This window comes from Oncorhynchus tshawytscha, linkage group LG08, assembly GCF_018296145.1.
Source record: "Oncorhynchus tshawytscha isolate Ot180627B linkage group LG08, Otsh_v2.0, whole genome shotgun sequence".
Taxonomy (NCBI): Eukaryota; Metazoa; Chordata; class Actinopteri; order Salmoniformes; family Salmonidae; genus Oncorhynchus; species Oncorhynchus tshawytscha.
In genome coordinates this window covers 78140093-78157384 of record NC_056436.1, presented here as the reverse complement: position 1 = coordinate 78157384, position 17292 = coordinate 78140093, and the positions used below count along the sequence as shown (strand labels likewise).

At 43.5% G+C, this 17292-nt stretch overlaps 1 pseudogene; it reads left to right on the top strand.

The window, feature by feature from the left end:
- The first annotated feature begins 350 nt into the window (after nt 1-350).
- LOC112248049 lies at nt 351-7170 on the top strand (annotated as a pseudogene).
- The last annotated feature ends 10122 nt before the right edge of the window (nt 7171-17292 follow it).

Below are 17292 nucleotides of genomic sequence, written 5' to 3'. Positions count from 1 at the left end.
CTACTAGGCTACTACTATTAGACTACTACCAGGCTACTACTAGGCTACTACTAGACTAATACTAGGCTAATGCTAGGCTAATATTAGACTACGTCTAGTCTACTACTAGGCTACTACTAGGCTACTACTAGACTACTACACGGCTACTACTAGGCTACTACTAGACTACTATTCGACTAATACTAGGCTACTACTAGACTAATACTAGGCTAATATTAGACTACGTCTAGACTACTACTAGGTACTACTACTAGGTACTACTACTAAGCTACTACTACTTGTCTACTACTAGATTAGTACTTGGGTACTACTTGACTGCTATTAGAATACTACTGGAATAATACTACATCTAACTGACAGGAAACAGTCCACCTATATCAATGGGTTGTTTTCTTCCCTTCATGCTTTAGACTGTAGAATACCGCAGGGCAGCTTCCTTGGGCCACTTCTTTACTTAATATATACCAACGACAAATCTTATCTGAAACTCAAGCTACCATATATTTTGGTGGTATTTTTTTAATTCAACATTTATTTAACTAGTCAAGTCAGTTAAGCCCTGTCCCTCCATCCCCGTCCTTTGGTCCTCAGCAGCCCCCCAGTGGCGAGGAGGCAGGACCCAGTAATATGGTGACAAGACCCGCCCAGCCATTAATGGAGGAGCTGACAGAAGAAGAAGTGGCCTTCCTCAGAGACGGCAGCCCAGCAGACACCCACAGTGGAGTACAGGAGGGGCTAGGAGCCACGGTGTGTGTTACTGTCATACACATAACACAACACACAATATATTTTCATTCATGTTGTTTCAAATCAAAGGTGATGATGACACACAGACCAAGTGGTCAGTTTGAACTCTCCTCTAGTCTCTTTCCAGGAGGGTCAGAGTGAAGCGACCCCCAGCACCAGTGGAGGGGAGGCAGGGAGTTCCACAAAGCAAGGGGCTCGTTTGTTGCACCCCAAACCATCAACCTCAGGTAACAGAGACAGACAAGAATAGACTGTTAGAGTTTGATATGGTGATTTAAAACCCATTTGTTTCATTTGGCTTCAGAGAAAATAGCTTATTTTGTGTTTGTACCAGGCCTGTCTAAGAGAGAGTGGCTGGAAAGGCAGAAAGCAGAGCTGAACACATACAAGCGCAGCAGAAATCTGAGAGACAGACCAAGAATCACTTACACAGAGGAGGAGGTCCCCAAAGATGATCACTACCTCTGTGAGTCATTATCTCTCTATCTCTCTGTCTCTCTGTGTATCTATCGCTTTCTATCTATCTCTATCTCTTTCCTTCTCTCTCAATTCAATTCAAGGGGATTTATTGGCATGGGAAACATATGTTAACATTGCCAAATCAAGTGAAGTAGATAATATACAAAAGTGAAATAAACAATAAAAATTTACAGTAAACATTACACTCACAGAAGTTCCAAAATAATAAAGACATTACAAATGTCATATTATGTATATATACAGTGTTGTAACGATGTGCAAATGGTTAAAGTACAAAAGGGAAAATAAATAAGCATAAATATGCGTTGTATTTACAATGGTGTTTGTTCTTCACTGGTTGCCCTTTTCTTGTGGTATCAGGTCACAAATGTTGCTGCTGTGATGTCACACTGTGGTATTTCACCCAGTAGATATGGGAGTTTATCAAAATCAGATTTGTTTTCAAATTCTTTGTGGGTCAAATTCTCTGTGGGTCATACATTGGGCAGGAGGTTAGGAAGTGCAGCTCAGTTTCCATCTAGTTTTATGGGCAGTGTGCACATCGCCTGTCTTCTCTTGAAAGCCAGGTTTGTCAATAAAGAAAAACAATTCACAGCCCGTTTTTCTCATAATTACCAAGGGTGCCAATACTAGTGGACGGCACTGTAGTAGACCAGTCTCAACCTGACTGAGAAGACACATGGGTGCCAATACTAGTGGAGGGCACTGTAGTAGACCAGTCTCAACCTGACTGAGAAGACACATGGGTGCCAATACTAGTGGAGGGCACTGTAGTAGACCAGTCTCAACCTGACTGAGAAGACACATGGGTGCCAATACTAGTGGAGGGCACTGTAGTAGACCAGTCTCAACCTGACTGAGAAGACACATGGGTGCCAATACTAGTGGAGGGCACTGTAGTAGACCAGTCTCAACCTGACTGAGAAGACACATGGGTGCCAATACTAGTGGAGGGCACTGTAGTAGACCAGTCTCAACCTGACTGAGAAGACACATGGTATGAAAGCCAAAACAAAACGGGAAATATTATTGACATTTAGGCTTTTCACCCAATAAATATATCTTTTTATAGTTTCAAATTCTATGTACTGACTGATCATTTTGGGAAAGAAAGAGTCTCAGCTCTGAGTATTTGTCACAGTGTAATATGAAATGCAGCTCTGTCTCTACCTCTCCCCTGGAGCAGAGTGAGCACAGCCTGTCCTCTCTGGGCAGCCAGGTTTGTCTGTAACGACTGGTCTCTTTAGCCAGACTGTCCTCACTGGGCAGCCAGGTTTATCTGTGACGACCGGTCTCAATAGCCAGACTGTCCTCTCTGGGCAGCCAGGTTTGTCTGTGACGACTGGTCTCTTTAGCCAGACTGTCCTCACTGGGCAGCCAGGTTTGTCTGTGACGACTGGTCTCAATAGCCAGACTGTCCTCTCTGGGCAGCCAGGTTTGTCTGTGATGACCGGTCTCAATAGCCAGACTGTCCTCACTGAGTCTGTACCTAGTCAGTGTTTTCCTCGGTTCTCTATCAGTCACAGTGGTCAGATAGTCTGCTACCATGTACTGTCTGTTTAGAGACAAATAGCATTGAAGTTTACTTAGATTTTTTGTGGTGTTTTTCCAATAGGTGATATATTTTTATTTTTGCTTGGTGATGATTTGGTTGGGCCAGATTTTCTGAGTGCTGTCCTGAGTCGCTATGTGGTTGGTTTGGGTTACTGAACTGAGCCTCAGAACCAGCTGACTCTTCTCATGTTTGACATTGTAGGGCTGTGTGATGAAACATTTTGGTGTCTCTTGTTATTAGATGGTTGTAAAATGTGATGGGTCTTTTTTCTATTAGTATGAGCAGGGGGTATTGGCCCAATTATGCTCTAAATTAGTTATTTGGAGTTTTTCTTTGTACTTACAATACAGTCTTGCAAAACTCTGCATGCAGTATTTTGATTGGCCGATCCTCCCATTTGGTGAATTCGTTATTAAGAGATTGGACCCCGTACTTCACTGCCATATAGAACAATTGGTTCTATAGCTGATTGGAACATTTTGAGACAGATTCTAATTGGAATTTCGATTTTAATGTTCCTTTAAATGGCATAGAATGCTCTTCTTCTCTCAGCTCATTCACAGCCATGTGAAAGCGACCTGTGTTGCTGATATTAGGTCCAAGATGCGTGTAGTTTCTGCTTTGTTCTAAGAGAACTGTGTCCAAATAGAATTTATATTAGTGATCCTGATTTCAGAACCTCTTTTGAAATATAATTATATATTTTTAATTTATGTTAAATGTGCCATAATTATATATTATTTTTAAACTCAAAACCAGGATGACCATGGTTTTTAATGTTTCTAAAACAAGAAATGTATTCGTAGGAAGTAATGAGTTATATTGCTCAGTTTCATTAAAAATGTTTTTACCGGAGTCTTATATCAGAGGAGACAACATGTTCAGTTGCCCCTTTAAGGGTGGGGGGTCACTGTGGTAACGGGCGTTGTGTCCCATCGAGATTTGGGATTGGATCTCTTCGTGGCTGGGGAAATAAACATTCTTACCTAAATCTACCCACATTTAATTTGATCCCCTGTGCATTTAGTGGACGCTCTTATGCAGAAGTGTATTTCTTACTCTCTTTCTCTCAACCACGCTGGTGTTTTATATTTTTAATGCACGTCATCATCATAATAACTGATGTTTAACATGTTCTGTTTCTCTTTCTCTCTCCCAGACTGTGAGGACTGCAAGTCATTCTTCATGGAGGAGTGTGGGGTCCTCCCCTCTTCGTCCCGGACATCCCTTATGAAGGAGAGCTCACAGTCAAGGACCAAGCCATGGGGAGTGGTGAGAGGAGTGTGTGTGTGTGTGTGTGTGTGTGTGTGTGTGTGTGTGTGTGTGTGTGCGTGCGTGCGTGCGTGCGTGCGTGCGTGTGCGTGCGTGCGTGTGTGTGTGTGTGTGTGCATGCGTGTGTGTGTGTGTGCGTGTGTGTGTGCGTGTGTGTGTGTGCGTGTACATACTGTGTGTTATTGGGCTGTTCTTAATTTTTCCCAACCTGATCAAAACTGTAAATATGAATAGTTGTTTTCCTCAGATCAACAAGAGCAGACACTGGGACGACTACATCGATGCAGGGAGAGACACTCACTCAACTGGATGAGGTGAGCAACACTGAAGTACTGTCACGCTCTGACCTTAGATATCTCTGTTTTTCTATATATTTTCGTTAGGTCAGGGTGTGACTAGGGTGGGTACTCTAGTTTTTGTATGTCTATGTTTAGTTGCCTGTCAGCACTAGTTTGTATAGATTCACGTTTCGTTTGGTTGTTTGTTGTTTTTGTTCATTCATTAAAAGGAGAATGTACGCATACTATGCTGCGCCTTGGTTCGAAACGTGACAAGTACAGAGGAAGTCTCACAGTCCTCTTCCTCCTTCTGTTTCTCTCTGTACCTACAGTGGTTCCTCAATTCAAAGTTTTGAGCTTTATGCCGCAACACTTTGTGGCAGATTGTGGTAAATTGCATCATTCCGCCATTGCGAGGAACCACTGCACCTACCTGTTTCATACTCTATTTGACAATTGAAGACCTCAATCTCTTGTACATAATTAACCCCCGACTGCTCTCTGTCTCTCCCTCTCTCTTCTCAGGTATGTGAACTGTGCTCGTGGTGAAGAAGAGCAGAATCTGGTGTCCTTCCAGTACAGAGGAGGGATTCTGTACCGCTGCTGTAAGCCGATAGCTGTTGGAGAGGAGCTGTTGGTTTGGTACGGAGAGGAGTACGCCAGAGACCTGGGCATTGTCTTCGACTACCTCTGGGACAAAAAGAGCTCTGCTAAAGGTCATTTCTCCCCTCTTCCTCCCCTCTTCATCCCTGTCTCTGCCCTTACTTTTCACTCCCCTTACAATCATTTTCTTTTTACCTCCTATTACTTCATTAATACTCATTATTACTCATTGATACCCATTATTACTCCATTAATATTCACGAATACTCATTATTACCCATTAACACGCATTATTACTCATTATTGCTCATTATTATGCATTATTACTCATTAATACCCATCATTGAACACTATTACTCATTAATACCCATTATTACTTCATTAATACCCATTATTACTTCATTAATACTCATTAGTGCTTAATTATTACTCACTATTACTCATTATTCATTAATTGATACCCATTATTACTTCATTGATACTCATGATTACTTAATTATTACTCACTGTCACTCATCATTGCCTCCGTATTACTCATCAATACTCGTTATTACTTCCGCATTGCTCATTATTATCATTATTAGATATTAATACTCATTATTATGCCATTATTACTCATTCATACACGTTATTACTTCATTATTACTCATTATTACTCTATTACTTCTCATTAATACTCATTATTGCTTCATTATTACTCATTAATACTCATTATTACTCATTTCTCAATTGAAACTCATTGATTTTAAATATGATTTCTGTGGTGTATTATCATACTGGTTCTGAGTTTTCTCTGTTCATGTCAAGTTGTCTGGAACAATAATGATCATGCACCTTGTGATATTGATTTCTTTTCTTTCTCTCTCCCCTTCATCTCTCTCAGATGTGAACACTGAGCCGTCCCAGGTCCAGATCTTCTCGTGCTCTGGCTGTCCGTTCTCCTTCACCTCTCAGATCTTCCTCCACAAGCACATAAAGAGAAGTCACCATGATGAGTATGTCAGACTGTTGAGGAGTGGAGAGATCAGATCAGAGAATCTCATGTCCTCCAGCAACTCAACACAGCACCATGGAACCACCTCAAGTTCCTCCAACCCAGCTTCCACCAGGAAACAGAGCGAGATGGACAAGCCACGATCAAACCACTGCTCCCAGTGTGGGAAGAGTTTCACTACAGGAGGTCATTTCAGAACACACCAGCTCACTCACACAGGAGAGAAGCCGTTTCACTGCTCCCAGTGTGGGAAGAGCTTCAATAGAGAGATTAACCTCAGAACACACCAGCTCACTCACACAGGAGAGAAGCTGTTCCACTGCTCCTAGTGTGGGAAGAGTTTCACTGCAGGGGGTAATCTCAGACACACCAGCTCACTCACACAGGAGAAAAGCTGTTCCACTGCTCCTAGTGTGGGAAGAGTTTCACTGCAGGGGGTAATCTCAGACACACCAGCTCACTCACACAGGAGAAAAGCTGTTCCACTGCTCCTAGTGTGGGAAGAGTTTCACTGCAGGGGGTAATCTCAGACACACCAGCGCACTCACACAGGAGAAAAGCTGTTCCACTGCTCCTTGTGTGGGAAGAGTTTCAGTCAGTCAGGACATCTAAAGAGACACCAGTGTTGTAAAAAGAGTAAAGAAGTGGAACTTCAGATTCTCTTGACATTGGGACAGTGATTTAATAGAAGTGTAATGTTCCATCATGAAACATGAATGATGCGTCTTTATATAGACACTGTTGAACTATTCTGTTCTCAAAGTCCTGTATTATTTGACACACATACATGTACTAATCATATTGTAAAGCAGTGGTGTCCAAGGCACTAGTCAATCGCCAAACATTTCTATTAAACAACTAATGATAAAGCCTTTATTCCTACTTGTTTTCTGTCTAGCGCTGTTGCCGGTAGGTGCACTTGTTTCAGCTGTGTGCCTGGTTAGTCGAAATGTTCCCATTTTTAACCATTTCATGTGTCTGAAGGTATAAACTCGGCCTACTCTGCGTACTCAAATCAAGTGCACCTTTCACCTAATACCGCTAGCCAATCAGATTGCTCAGATCACCATGTGTCTGCAGCTTCCACAGCAAAGTAAATTGATACTGTGATTTCAAAATGTTTAAAACCATGACTAAAGAGAGACGACAGCAACAAGCTGCTGTTTTTATGAGTGAGTTCATGTGTATGGCCTAGATTCAATCAGATCAAGAATTAACCGGCAATAGCCGACACCCGCATAGCTGATGTTTTGGCGGTGTCTGAGATTGAACTGCAGTGGAGCTGTCAGATCGGTGAGCAGCTGCTCTTGTGATCTTCGTCACAAAGCCACACTCGTCCGGATCGCTTTAAAAGTTCAGAACGAGAAAGTGTAGGCTACACAGAAATAATGACGCTCAAATTGAAAATCATTAAAAGGTGTCGATTACATCTCGCATTCCAGTGTTCGAACTTGTAAACAGGGCTGCATGGGATTTCTCTGAAAGCGACTTTGTGCCTTCAATGGCAATGTCCGCTTTAGGTATAATGCCTGGATTTAACACCTCTAGTTCCAGCTCCGGCACCACCAAAAGAACCGCTATGCGGATGTTTGGCTAAATTAGATCTGATTAAATAGAGCCCTACGTTTTTATTCAGCATTGTCAACAGTTTTTATTCAACGCTAATAAAAGGAAAAATGCACTTAACCCCTCGCGCTGTAACAAGCACTGCAGCTTTGTAGGAAAGCGTATCGACAGTGGTGTCATTATTAGCTGTGTGTTTTTTTAAATGATATCTCTGGTTAGAAGTGTAAGAACATGATTTTCTGTATGAGGCAGAAATAATGCAATGTGAATCGAGTTTCGCTATCAGCTGGAAGACAATTTTGGTCAGTCTTAGTGGAGGGGGGAAAGCTGAGGGACTGTCCGACGGTGGCAGGCAGATCCTCTGATGCACTCCCTCCACTGAGACTGACCATTAGATGCAGGCTCCATCAGTCCAGTAAGATAAAGAAAGCAAATTGTTTCCATTTATGCTCACTCAGCTGTGCCTCACAAGTAATACAACAAATAATCTATTACCAGTGGCTCATATACCTCAAGTTTTTATATTGATATTGAAAATGGAAGAATAACAGTGGCAGGGCAATTCTAGCATAGCCAGTATACAGGGATAATGTATTGGGCCTACAGTCTACTGCACAAGCCTCATTGCTACAGAACTGCTTTAATTGGTTAATGTTGCATAGGCTAACCTTACATTTAGTTGAAATCATATATTAAAACATTCTGAGCAGGATTTTGACTCAAAGTGATCTCGGCTTAGAAAAGTTTGGTGACCACTGTTTTAAAGTGTGAACATGTAGAGAATGAAATCATACATAATTTATACATGTACTGTATATTAACAGTAACTAAAATATTTATTGTGAACTTAAATGTACACACCCCAAGTTACAATACCAGTCAAAAGTTTGGACACACCTACTGATTCAAGGGTTTTTCTTTATTTGCATTATTTTATATATTGCAGAATAATAGTGAAAACATCAAAACTATGAAATAACACATGGAATCATGTAATAACCAAAAAAGTGTTAAACAAATCAAAATATTTTTTATATTTGAGATTCTTCAAAGTAGCCACCCTTTGCCTTGATGACAGCTTTGTACACTCTTGGCATTCTCTTAATCAGCTTCACCTGGAATGCTTTCCCAACAGTCTTGAAGGAGTTCCCACATATGCTGAGCACTTGTTAGCTGCTTTTCCTTCACTCTGCGGTCCAACTCATCCCACACCATCTCATTTGGGTTGAGGTCGGGGGATTGCGGAGGCCAGATCATCTGATGCATCTCGCCATCAATCTCCTTCTTGGTCAAATAGCCCTTACACACTCTGAAGGTGTGTTGGGTCATTGTCCTGCTGAAAAACAAATGATAGTCCCACTAAGTGCAAACCAGATGGGATGGCGTATTGCTGCAGAATTCTGTGGTAGCCATGCTGGTTATGTGTGCCTTGAATTCTAAATAAATCACTGACAGTGTCACCAGCAAAGCACCGCCACACCATCACACCTCCTCCTCCATGATTCAGGGTGGGAACGACACATGCAGAGTTCATCCGTTCACCTACTCTGCGTCTCACAAAGACGCGGCAGGTGGAACCAAAAATCGCAAGTTTGGACTCATCCAACCAAAGGACAGATTTCCACCGGTCTAATGTCCATTGCTCGTGTTTCTTGGCCCAAGCAAGTCTCTTCTTCTTATTGGTGTCCTTTAGTAGTGGTTTCTTTGCAGCAATTCGACCATGAAGGCCTGATTCACACAGTCTCCTCTGAACAGTTGATGTTGAGATGTGTCTGTTACTTGACCTCTGTGAAGCACTTATTGAGGCTGGTAACTCTAACGAACTTATCCTCTGCAGCAGAGGTAACTCTGGATCTTTTTCCTGTGGCGGTGAGAGCCAGCTTCATCATAGCACTTTTGTGCCAATTGTGCGTCACCCCATGGACCTCCCGGCTGCGACAGAGCCTGGGCGCGAACCCAGAGTCTCTGGTGGCACAGCGATGCAGTGCCCTAGACCACTGCGCCACCCGGGAGGCGCGTAAAGGTCATTTTCATTTGAGCCGACATACGCAGCGTTTATCGGGAATGCTGGTCTCCAGTAATGCTAGAACACTCTGCAGCGCAGATCATTAACTGCATGTGTTGGGAAGGTGTAAAACCAACTGGTGACTGATAATGATCATGTGCATTTCAAGTAGGGAGGTGTTGCATGATCCTAGATAATATATAATATATGCCATAATGATTTAATTCATAGTGACTTACATGCATACATTTGGGCCATGGTTTGAGCGTGTCTGGCTCAAAGGAAATTATAGACTAGACCAACCCTTGCAGACCACATCCTCTGTCTCTCTACTGCTGCAGAAAGATGGAACTATATATATTGTGTGATGTTGACTCCATTTCAGAACAATAGCTAGGCCCCTGTGGCACACACACCACACACAAACTCACACACAACAGGAGAAGGCTTTAATAAACCCACAGTAACGTCTCCACGGGGGCGTCTCGGGACCAAGCCAGATAACAGATGAGTGTACCTGCCCTAGGGCGGAGAGAGAGCGAGAGAGGGGGGTAGGGGGGGCTCTCACTCTCTCTCTCCATCACTCATTCTCTCTCTCCATCACTCTCTCTCACACTCCATCACTCTCTCCCTCCACCACTCTTTCTCTCTCTCCATCACTCTCTTCATCACTCTCTCTCTCCATTACTCTCTCGCTACATCTCTCTTTCTCTCCATCACTCTTTCTCTCTCACCATCACTCTCTCTCTCCATCACTCTTTCTCTCTCTCCATCACTCTCTCTTCATCACTCTCTCTCTCCATTACTCTCTCGCTACATCTCTCTTTCTCTCCATCACTCTTTCTCTCTCTCCATCACTCTCTCTCTCTCTCCATCACTCTCTCCCTCCATCACTCTTTCTCTCTCTCCATCTGTCACGCCCTGGTCTTAGTATTTAGTGTTTTCTTTATTATTTCGGTCAGGCCAGGTTGTGACATGGGTTTATTATGCGGTGTGTTTAGTATTGGGGTTTTTCGTAGGATTTGGGATTGTGGCTTAGTGGGGTTTTCTAGCATAGTCTATGGCTGTCTGAATTGGTTCTCAATCAGAGGCAGGTGTTTATCGTTGTCTCTAATTGGGAACCATATTTAGGCAGCCATATTCTTTGAGTGTTTCGTGGGTGATTGTTCCTGTCTCTGTGTTTGTTGTCACCAGATAGGCTGTCTAGGTTTTCACATTCCGTTTGTTGTTTTTGTATTGTTCGTTTTTCATCGTTATTAAATATGTATCAAGAATACCACGCTGCATTTTGGTCTGACTCTCTTTCACCCGAAGAAAACCGTAACACCATCACTCTTTCTCTCCATCGCTTTTCCCCTCTCGTTTTCATGGAAGAGCCATGACAATAACCATTGCCGTATTCTGGGTAGGACCCAATCACTTTAATACAATGTCATGCCATCTCTGCTTTCATAGACCAACACACACACACACACACGACGCCTGGAATCTGTCCTTCACCAGTGGAGTACACAGGCTGTCATTTCAGACAAACACAGTAGAAATCCAGAGTGCAACCAATCCCATGTAATAAACTGTGGAAGAATGTAATTGTGGTGGACAGCGGGGCAGAGGGTTGTGATGGAGATGACTTACAATGCAGAGAGGCGTATCAGACTGGACCTCCTCAAAAATATGAATTTCTAAAGCATGTGTGTGTCTCAAATCAGACTAATGTGTCAGAACAGACCCATCTGTTCACCACTCACCCCAGTGTGTGTGTGTGCGTGTGTGTGTGTGTGACACAGAGAGGAGATGGGGTGACTCTTTTATTGAAAAACAACAATCCCGCAAACATTTTCCACGGGAAAAAAATGTATTTATCAATATGCGATTTCCAAACTGATGGAACATTCTGATGGTAGCTGGTGGCAACAGGAATACTCTGGGATGCAGCAAAGTGAAAGGCATAAATTAACATATAGTTATGAGGGACACCTCGTCAACAGGTTATCAACATGCACATTAAACACTGTGGCTTAAACAAGAGTAGAAATCAGTGTTACTCAATGTGACAAACCAATAGACTTATGTGAACTCTACTGAGATAGAAATAGGGAGAGGGGGGGGGGATCTAGGTAACACACAGAGATGGTGGAACATCCTAGTCTGCATAATAACTAAGTACCGTGTCTGACAGTGACTGGGTGTGTATTTAACCACCTCCATGTCTTAATAAGTATCCATGTCAAAGCTGTGGGCTCTACTTCACTGACTGTTGGTTGAAGTCTCTCTTCTGAGTCAGAGATACGTACAGTTTACTGTGCAGTAGATCCCTAGCCCGTATGGATTTGTTATGTAGATCTGAAAGCATTGGAATAGCAACATGTTAATCCCTGTAGCTCCATTTTGTCTTTTGATAGGCCAGCTGGAATTGTTGCCATAAACGCTGACATTTACTTCCTGTCTGTGTGACACCCTTTCAGTTCAGATCTGTGTAGGGAGTGTCTGTCTAGGGGAAGTGTGTAGGGTGTAGAAGTTAGGGGTTAGTCAATCTGGGATTGGTCAATGAGATAAGAATGAACTGATGCGTTACACGACTGGACACTTCAGATGACCAGGTCATGTGATCTGAACAGGACATATTTTGTTTTACTCAAATAAAAAAAAGAACATTCAAACAAAATGCAAGGGTTCATACAAAACACACTTTTTAAAAAGACAACGATTTACAAAACAATCGGCATTACAAAAATCTAGTCAAATGTTTCAGGAGAGCAGTGCTCGGGTGAAATGACTATCCACATTATTTACATGTTTGCTTCATTTTTGGCCAGATCATTTAGAACACTAACAGATGACACCAACGAAGAAGAATAACATGGAGAAATGGTTTGGTGGCGGTGACACAGTGATGGTGTAGAATGTAACAAAACAACACCAGCAGACAGTCTGACAATAGCCTGGGTACCAGTATGTTTGTCCCATAATGCTAATCCCTGCCACTCCAAACATGACTGGTACCCAGGCTAGTCTTGACAATAACTCACAGACACTCAGGATTCTCCACACTGTCAATATGTGTTAGGCAGGGAAATAGCTGTTGTTATAGGTCTCATCTCAGTCTATTCTCATTGTATTGTTTGAAGTACTACTAGTTGCTATTTGACAGATATAGTCCATGATTCATCTATTTGTCAATTTCCAAGACAAGCATTCTCTACGCTATGGGACTACTCTTAATGCAGACAGCAGACACACGCACACACACAGACACGGAAGCTAATCCTGACTCTGTCCTGTTCTGTGCAATAGCTGAATCTAATCCCGACTCTGTCCTGTTCTGTGCGATAGCTGAATCTAATCCTGACTCTGTCCTGTTCTGTGCGATAGCTGAATCTAATCCTGACTCTGTCCTGTTCTGTGCGATAGCTGAATCTAATCCTGACTCTGTCCTGTTCTGTGCGATAGCTGAATCTAATCCCGACTCTGTCCTGTTCTGTGCGATAGCTGAATCTAATCCCGACTCTGTCCTGTTCTGTGCGATAGCTGAATCTAATCCCGACTCTGTCCTGTTCTGTGCGATAGCTGAATCTAATCCCGACTCTGTCCTGTTCTGTGCGATAGCTGAATCTAATCCCGACTCTGTCCTGTTCTGTGCGATAGCTGAATCTAATCCCGACTCTGTCCTGTTCTGTGCGATAGCTGAATCTAATCCCGACTCTGTCTTGTTCTGTGCGATAGCTGAATCTAATCCCGACTCTGTCCTGTTCTGTGCGATAGCTGAATCTAATCCCGACTCTGTCCTGTTCTGTGCGATAGCTGAATCTAATCCTGACTCTGTCCTGTTCTGTGCGATAGCTGAATCTAATCCCGACTCTGTCCTGTTCTGTGCGATAGCTGAATCTAATCCTGACTCTGTCCTGTTCTGTGCGATAGCTGAATCTAATCCTGACTCTGTCCTGTTCTGTGCGATAGCTGAATCTAATCCTGACTCTGTCCTGTTCTGTGCGATAGCTGAATCTAATCCCGACTCTGTCCTGTTCTGTGCGATAGCTGAATCTAATCCCGACTCTGTCCTGTTCTGTGCGATAGCTGAATCTAATCCCGACTCTGTCCTGTTCTGTGCGATAGCTGAATCTAATCCCGACTCTGTCCTGTTCTGTGCGATAGCTGAATCTAATCCCGACTCTGTCCTGTTCTGTGCGATAGCTGAATCTAATCCCGACTCTGTCCTGTTCTGTGCGATAGCTGAATCTAATCCCGACTCTGTCCTGTTCTGTGCGATAGCTGAATCTAATCCTGACTCTGTCTTGTTCTATACGATAGCTGAAGCTCGAATTTTCTCAGTGACTGAACACATTGGGCGTGGAATATTCTCTCCCTCTCTCTCTCTCTCCCTCTCTTTCTTTCTCCCTCCCCCTCTTTCTCTCTCTTTATCCTTCCCTCTTTCTCTCTCTTTCTCCTTCCCCCTTTCTCTCCCTCTCTCAGTGCATGCTGGGAGTGTTTTGTAGTTCAGAGTCCGGGTGGAGGGCTCTGTCCTAACTTATTTTCTTGATTCTATCTGGTCTTTTCTTAAACATTTTATTTTCTATGGTGGAGGGTTAACACACTGTTAGTTTATTGTCTATGGTGGAGGGTTAACACACTGTCAGTTTATTGTCTATGGTGGAGGGTTAACACACTGTTAGTTTATTGTCTATGGTGGAGGGTTAACACACTGTTAGTTTATTGTCTATGGTGGAGGGTTAACACACTGTTAGTTTATTGTCTATGGTGGAGGGTTAACACACTGTTAGTTTATTGTCTATGGTGGAGGGTTAACACACTGTTAGTTTATTGTCTATGGTGGAGGGTTAACACACTGTTATGGTGGAGGGTTAACACACTGTTAGTTTATTGTCTATGGTGGAGGGTTAACACACTGTTAGTTTATTGTCTATGGTGGAGGGTTAACACACTGTTAGTTTATTGTCTATGGTGGAGGGTTAACACACTGTCAGTTTATTGTCTATGGTGGAGGGTTAACACACTGTCAGTTTATTGTCTATGGTGGAGGGTTAACACACTGTTAGTTTAGCGGTACCTGCTGTTTTTTTCAAAGTTAGGTTGGAAGAGGACAGAGTTTTAGTTTCCTGGGGTTTGGAAGGTGTGGTGCGTGTGATGGCGTCTCAGCCTAGCGTGGAAGAGACACTGTCGTTACGACATGGATTCAGGTGTGTTCCTGAGAATGGATTTGAAGTGGAGGAGGTCCTGCTCGTGGTCGGTGAACAGGTAGGAGCTGAATTTAGACATTCTGCTTCCAGAATGAACAAAGCTCTGGTTGTGTTCATGAAAATAGTACATTTAGTGGGTAGGCTAATTGCAAGAGGAATATTTGTAAGGGATGTGTTGGTGCCAATTTATTTTCTTTCAACTCCTTCGACAAGGGTTGTAGTTGCGATTCTGCCTCCGTTTATTACGGAGGATGATGGTGGTGTAGATGAGGCTGGGTCTAGTCATGCTATAGATGGTGGTGTAGATGAGGCTGGGTCTAGTCATGTTATAGATGGTGGTGTAGATGAGGCTGGGTGTAGTCATGTTATAGATGGTGGTGTAGATGAGGCTGGGTCTAGTCATGTTATAGATGATGGTGTAGATGAGGCTGGGTCTAGTCATGTTATAGATGGTGGTGTAGATGAGGCTGGGTCTAGTCATGTTATAGATGGTGGTGTAGATGAGGCTGGGTCTAGTCATGTTATAGATGGTGGTGTAGATGAGGCTGGGTCTAGTCATGTTATAGATGGTGGTGTAGATGAGGCTGGGTCTAGTCATGCTATAGATGGTGGTGTAGATGAGGCTGGGTCTAGTAATGTTATAGATGGTGGTGTAGATGAGGCTGGGTCTAGTAATGTTATAGATGGTGGTGTAGATGAGGCTGGGTCTAGTCATGTTATAGATGGTGGTGTAGATGAGGCTGGGTCTAGTCATGCTATAGATGGCTGGGGTAATGCTATAGATGAGGCTGGGTCTAGTCATGTTATAGATGGTGGTGTAGATGAGGCTGGGTCTAGTCAGGTTATAGATGGTGGTGTAGATGAGGCTGGGTCTAGTCATGTTATAGATGGTGGTGTAGATGAGGCTGGGTCTAGTCATGTTATAGATGATAGATGAGGCTGGGTCTAGTCATGTTATAGATGGTATAGATGAGGCTGGGTCTAGTCATGTTATAGATGGTGGTGTAGATGAGGCTGGGTCTAGTCATGTTATAGATGGTGGTGTAGATGAGGCTGGGTCTAGTCATGTTATAGATGATGGTGTAGATGAGGCTGGGTCTAGTCATGTTATAGATGGTGGTGTAGATGAGGCTGGGTCTAGTCATGTTATAAGATGGTGGTGTAGATGAGGCTGGGTCTAGTCATGTTATAGATGGTGGTGTAGATGAGGCTGGGTCTAGTCATGTTATAAATGGTGGTGTAGATGAGGCTGGGTCTAGTCATGTTATGGATGGTGGTGTAGATGAGGCTGGGTCTAGTCATGCTATAGATGGTGGTGTAGATGAGGCTGGGTCTAGTCATGTTATAGATGGTGGTGTAGATGAGGCTGGGTCTAGTCATGTTATGGATGGTGGTGTAGATGAGGCTGGTCTAGTCAGGATGGTGGTGTAGATGAGGGTGGGTCTAGTCATGTTATAGATGGTGGTGTAGATGAGGCTGGGTCTAGTCAGGTTATAGATGGTGGTGTAGATGAGGCTGGGTCTAGGCATGTTATGGATGGTGGTGTAGATGAGGCTGGGTCTAGTCAGGTTATAGATGGTGGTGTAGATGAGGCTGGGTCTAGGCATGTTATAGATGGTGGTGTAGATGAGGCTGGGTCTAGTAAGGTTATAGATGGTGGTGTAGATGAGGCTGGGTCTAGTAAGGTTATAGATGGTGGTGTAGATGAGGCTGGGTCTAGTAATGTTATAGATGGTGGTGTAGATGAGGCTGGGTCTAGTAATGCTATAGATGGTGGTGTAGATGAGGCTGGGTCTAGTCATGTTATAGATGGTGGTGTAGATGAGGCTGGGTCTAGTCATGCTATAGATGGTGGTGTAGCAGAGACTGGGTCTAGTCATGTTATAGATGGTGGTGTAGATGAGACTGGGTCTAGTCATGCTATAGATGGTGGTGTAGATGAGGCTGGGTCTAGTCATGCTATAGATGGTGGTGTAGATGAGGCTGGGTCTAGTCAGGTTATGGATGGTGGTGTAGATGAGACTGGGTCTAGTCATGCTATAGATGGTGGTGTAGATGAGGCTGGGTCTAGTCAGGTTATGGATGGTGGTGTAGATGAGACTGGGTCTAGTCAGGTTATGGATGGTGGTGTAGATGAGGCTGGGTCTAGTCATGCTATAGATGGTGGTGTAGATGAGGCTGGGTCTAGTAATGCTATAGATGGTGGTGTAGCAGAGACTGGGTCTAGTCATGTTATGGATGGTGGTGTAGATGAGGCTGGGTCTAGTCATGCTATAGATGGTGGTGTAGCAGAGACTGGGTCTAGTCATGTTATAGATGGTGGTGTAGCAGAGACTGGGTCCAGTCATGTTATAGATGGTGGTGTAGATGAGGCTGGGTCTAGTCATGCTATAGATGGTGGTGTAGATGAGGCTGGGTCTAGTCATGTTATGGATGGTGGTGTAGATGAGGCTGGGTCTAGTCATGCTATAGATGGTGGTGTAGATGAGGCTGGATCTAGTAATGCTATACATGGTGGTGTAGCAGAGACTGGGTCTAGTCATGTTATGGATGGTGGTGTAGATGAGGCTGGGTCTAGTCATGTTATAGATGGTGGT